Genomic DNA, 5942 nt, shown 5'->3' with positions numbered 1-5942 from the left:
CGCGAGACATTTTTGGCACATTAGTAGCACAAAAGTGATTGGCACAAGCTGGTTCCTAGCATAAACATTCCCAAAAACCAAAACTCCAAAGGGTTACATTACAACTACAACTACATACTACAAGTATAAATAACCACCTCACAATAAAATTCACAACAAGAATACATTTTTAAATCACCAATGTCTTGGCTGTCATTCATTACTTCTGGTTTGCAGCACTTGCTATTGCTATACCGGAATTAAATTAAGATTAAGTGTTATTTATATCTATTAGATGAGAGGGTACATTGTAGGTACGCGTTCACATAACTGCAGTGAAATATAGAGAAGCTTGGATTTCTGTGCGGTGGGCTGTGAAACGTAGCTTTATGAATGACTGAGTTATCTTTCACTGCCTGCATTTCTCTACTGTGCGAAGTGAAAGTGCCAATAAAAATGTAGCATCTCCTTATCTGCCAGAATCAAATCATCAATAGCTGAATACGGATGGACTGCACAAAAGTGATTGGCACAAGCTGGTTCCCCCCACCATGCGGCCCTTAATACTGATTGAAATAAGCCCTCGTGCATGCTCCTCAGGCGTATAGCAATACACTGTTGACTGTAATCAATGCGAGGATTATATGCTACATAACATAGAGGTGTGCCACTCAAGAGCTTTATTTTATCATCTCCAATATCAATATTATTATTCTGGTCACATACATGTATACTTGCGCCCTAAATCTTGCTCGACAACAAGAATGTTGTTTGCCTTTTCGAGACAGAAACTGCATTACTCAGACAGTACAATATATAGCCTCTGCTTCTGCAGAACGTCATTGATTGTCAAAAAGAAACACTGAAATTTGTAAGGATTTTGGATCAGTTTCTCTCAGTTCACGTTTCTAAAAGCCCTGGAAGCAAAACTGCAACACAAATCAAGGGGAAGAGAAAGCGCAGCTTGTTTAATCACATACATTATATTGAAGGGTAACAACGTAAATGCTTCTTTGTTCAGAAGCAATAACACCATTACACCAGGGACGTGAAGGTGAAAGACAGTGAGGCATGCAGACATCACCACTATGACCTGAAAAGCATTTGCATCGTTACTTTTAAAGTAACAGTGATATCAGCAAACGAGCTGTACTCTTTGCTGTCTTTTGTCCGCATTCTTCTGACCTTTCCGTGAGAGTGGTGCTGATTCGTGAGGCATTACATTTCACATCAGCCTCACATGCGAAGGGTTACTCGTGTACTAGCTATGTTAATCACAGTGGTTTCACCTGCCTTTGTAAATGTTAGGTTTTGTGCATGAAGTTCCTGTGATGCAATTTGCATTAGTTGCATGCTTAACTGGTGTTGTGAATTGTCCTCTGCAGGTAAAAGAAAGAAAGACGATATAGATTATGAGTTTCTGGAAAAGAGGATGAGGCATGATATGGTGATGAAAGAAACTGACAATAAGATCGAATCGCGACGCTTGGCTTTAGAGGAGAGCCGGCTGGCATGAGAGAGAGAGCGCACCCTCACTGAGCTGCGTTTAAAGGAGACAGAGTCAAGCAGAAAAGCAGACAAGCATGCAGCACAGCTGAGGGTGCAATAGGAACTGCTACAACAGCTTGCAGAAGAACGGCGTCAATCTGCAGCCCAACATCAGGCAGTATTAAACATTGTGGACCGCCTGCTTACTAAACTAGACAAACTGTAGTCAACAATGACAACCATGTAAAAGCGCAATGTCCTGCACAAGCAGGCTCTTCTGTATTATCTTGGTATGCTTCCTTAAAAAGAAAATAAAATTCACAAAGACAATCATGGAAGATGAATGTTTTTATTCTATACCACTCTTCATTTCACGAGCAAGATGTGTAATTTCATTACCTTCATTAGTATGGCTGCGGATGACGAAAAGACACACTCACTTAGCCCATTCAAGCACTGTGTCCAGGTTATGCGGATGCAAGGTAAACCTTATTACAGTCGTGCCTCTTTAATATGAACATTTCGGTTCCCGAGCAAAACAGTCCCTTGATTTAATAATGAATTGCAAATAAAAAAACGTGCTATGGTTAAAGTATGCTTCTGTGCATCGTGGTGGTCATTGAAGCTGAAATTAGACACAGTTTTGGGATTTCCAAGAGTAATATCCTGGTTGCCATTATACTCGAAATAATGTGCCACTTCACACGCCTAGGGGTTTGTGTATGCTCTTGATGGCGTCTCGTGGCCAGATGAAAACATGAAACCAGAAAATAAAAAGGCCATCAGTCAGCCATTTCCACTTTTCCTTTATGTTCCTGTGATGTGCCGCGCTCAGAACGCCAAAAATGAAACGTTGGGTTGGTTATTAGATATTCTGTATTCGTACCAATGCCGTGCATATTAACATGACAAGAATGTGTGGGCCCCAATGGGCTGTGTGCAATTTCCCCATTCATTTACCACACAGCGAGTTTCCATATTAATTAGGGATAAACACAAAAAAGTGTGGTCCCCAGAAAAATTGTCCATAATCCATGTCGTTCATATTAACGGGGGCTGTATTAACAAGGCATGACTGTACGTTCTCTCAGCAGGTTTAATTGGTGCTTGAAGGGGTTAAAGTGGCATTTTATGTAGCAAATGGTGTCAAGTAAGTCTTAAGCGATGGAGGGCACAGGCCAAAGTATGAAGACACCTGACTGCCATATAGGCAGGTGTGGCAGTTGCTGAGAATAGTCCCAGCTTTATACCTCTGGGCCACCTGTTGCCTCAGAAGCTTTGTTTTTTTTTTTGAAATCTAAGAACGCGAATTCTGCGGCGACCTTCCCAAATCCCCATTCAACAGCTAGCCGAACTTGGCTCATTCTATGGTTGAAGGCCTGCTGACGGGGTGTCAGGAAGGCCCCCCCGTAGGGCTTCAGCAACAGTGGTTTCAGCGGATATGCCGGGTCTCCGTAGATCACAAAGTTCTCCTTGCTGGCAAGCTTTTCAATTTTGCAGTAGGCACCACTTGCCTCCAGTATTCCTGCAACACAAAAACGCACATAAAAGCACGTGCACAGAAACTTAAAACTGGAGCCATTCATGTAGTCAAAGCACATAGCACCCTTGCAATACCTTAGCTCTCAACACTAGACGAGACATGCGAGGCCAGAATAACTAGGTATATAAATAAAAGCTACTCCCCCAATATGCCTCTAGCTTCGGTAGAATATTGTCACATGACGCTGAAGAGACGACGAAGAGGTGAAGAGACGTGGAAGAAGCTCGCCATTTTGCACTAACGAATCAAGCTCAGGTCGACTCACCCCTGTAAATAAACTTGTAACTATATGTATAGTGCATGTGTGTGTACATTCTTCATTTTTTTTTAATTCGGATGCCTGTACCTCCCCCTCCAAGCACACACACACGTGTGTGTGTGTTTGGAGGGGGAGGTACAGACATCCGAATTTTTGAAAAATGAAACAATGACAAAGCCATGCGAGCATGCTATGAAACCATAGCATTGACATTCACAATGAAACGCATGCCTCTATGATGCATGGTGAGCGTTCCATCCTTTTATATCTTTACTTTGTTACTCTGTGCCTGAGATATCAAACCCCTACCTGGGGATATTTGAGGAATAATAAATAAATAAATATTGAACCTGTGTCCAACTGATGCACAAAATCAGATAAATGATCAAGTTTGCAACCTGCTAGTGTTTCCTGTGTCCTGAAAGCAAAACATAAAGAGCAGACTTATGAAGGGTAGAAAGCTGGCACATTCACTTGTGGGTATAAGTGATGTTTAATTATTGAAATTTAGGAGTATTACAAATAAAGCTAACACTTTTCAGGTGCTTCTGCAAAGCGTGAAATGACATTTTTTCACTGAGTCAAGGCTTCATTCAATGATTCCCGATACAGTTTGTCACCATTCAAGTTCCTTCAGACATACCAGTCGTAGAAAGATGCTTTTAGTCTTCCTGAAATCATAGTCTGGCTTTGGAACATGGTTCACCTCTGTCGCTAAGTGCAACTTCCAGGAGGATAGTTTCCATGTTTTTGTTCTCAAGGTCATGTGTTTCAAGGCTGTGACACTCGTTGCAGCAGCTAGATTACACACCCATAATTGCGTAATCTAGCCCAGTGCCTTACCTGCATCATGCCGTCTTCCTGGATAAGGCACATCTAGTTGACACACGATACCATTTGGGCACATCAAGGATTGGTATTTTACGCAGTGCATTCTTTTGTGCCCAGAAAAGTAATCTTGCTGGTTCCTTTTGGGACGGCATATGGCACGGGCAGTGCCATCAATGAATCCAATGCAGTTTGATAGTGGTGCGCCTTTGTTTTTGACAGCCTGTAGCAACAAAAAGGATTAACCAATAACTGTGTGCATACATGAAGCTTCAGACCATAAGAAACCATAAATGTGCGCTTTTACAATTTTAGCACAGCACACCGCGGTATCTAAACCTACATGATGAAATCAGAAATTGTGTTATAAACTATTTTCTGGGCTCAGGTAGATTGCATGCACCGATCCATACTGTCTGATCTTATGCTTCATCCCAAAGACAGAGCACACCAGTGCATTAATGCACAACCCCCCCACCATAGTGACACACCTCACACTGCTAAGGTGTAAGGTTTCTATTTCATGATGTGATGTGCTCACTGTACGACCTCACATCATGGAGTGGGACTATTGACACGTTTTCAATGTTTATAATTTTTGGAGTGATAAAACTGACTTACATTAGCGAATTCCCTGAGAGTGGGAGGGGAAAGCCATTCATGGTTGTTTATGTCATTCAAAAGGTGCCCGAAGTTGGCCGTGATGTGGTTGAGCATTTTCGACGTTATGCTCGACATAACCGAAGTGTGCCTCCCGAAGATGCGCTCTGGGTCACACCATCGATTGGGGTACGCCAGCCGACGAAGGGTGAGGCAGAGTGCTTCGCAGCCGGGCACCTTGACATTCTGGGCACTGGTAACGGTGTTCGGCACCATCAGAGCACATAGCAGTTCGGTGATGTCGTCTTTTTCAAATCGAAACTGCTGCTTGATTAAGGACTTCTCAATGTTATTTATGTCCAGCAGTCCGTGGCGGGAACGGTATCGTGGTAGCTCCGACTCCCGTTGGAGCCGCATTTCATACTCCAAGTAGTCTACTGAAATGTCACCTTTCAGGAGCCATCGCTCCGCATGCGGCAACATGAGATCGTCGATTTCCGCCCATGTGAGCACAGAGAGGAGGCAATGATCGCACAGGATGCTTGAGGGCATGGCGTGGAAGCTTGAGGAACCATCCGCCAAAGAAACAGCAGACAGCAAAAAGCGCGCTTTGCCGTGGCTTGGTTTGGATCAAATCGACCTCAGAGTTTTTTTTTTCTGACGTGTGGTGGCGCTAGGTACTTACCCGAACGGGGCTGAACCTGGGTGTTGTTTGTCCACGGAGCGCCTGTTGCGGAACGGTCCGCAAACGCTAATCTAAGGCTGCGTTCCAATACTCCCAAGTAGACGGCTACTTAGACGTCTAGCCGGACAGCCGCCATCTTGGGACGCGTTCCATTTCTCGGCGAAGCAGTGGCTAACTTGCTGTCTAAAGATGGCGGAGCAGATGTACGCGGATGAGCGAGTCGGGCTCTTGCGGGCGTCGGACTGTACACGGAGTATAGGAAAGGAAAAACGTGAGTCATTACATTATGGTATTTGGTACGCAAACTAGTGGCTAATTAATCTTCGTAGACGTGCGATTCCTAGCAGTGAATCACGCAGGAGAAAATTGTGCAGTTGAGAGTTTTGCTACAGCAGCGGACGCTGTAGGCCTGTTTACGTGATCCGGCATCTGACGCATCTGACGATGCCGGATCTTAATTAGCACCTTGATTTTAGAGAATACTCGTCGCTGTCGTTGGTTTCCTCGACGGGCGTTAAGACGGCTGGCGTGACGGTTAACAAATGTGTTCTCCTGTTGCT

The 5942-nt window shown here is 44.0% G+C and overlaps 1 pseudogene; it reads right to left on the bottom strand.

Annotated features, from left to right (window-relative positions):
- Positions 1 to 2596: 2596 nt before the first annotated feature.
- LOC144123867 (uncharacterized) lies at positions 2597 to 5249 on the bottom strand (annotated as a pseudogene).
- Positions 5250 to 5942: the final 693 nt, after the last annotated feature.

Source organism: Amblyomma americanum, chromosome 1, assembly GCF_052857255.1.
Source record: "Amblyomma americanum isolate KBUSLIRL-KWMA chromosome 1, ASM5285725v1, whole genome shotgun sequence".
Lineage (NCBI taxonomy): Eukaryota > Metazoa > Arthropoda > Arachnida > Ixodida > Ixodidae > Amblyomma > Amblyomma americanum.
The sequence above is the reverse complement of the archived record's forward strand: the minus strand, read 5'-3'. Positions and strand labels throughout refer to the sequence as shown.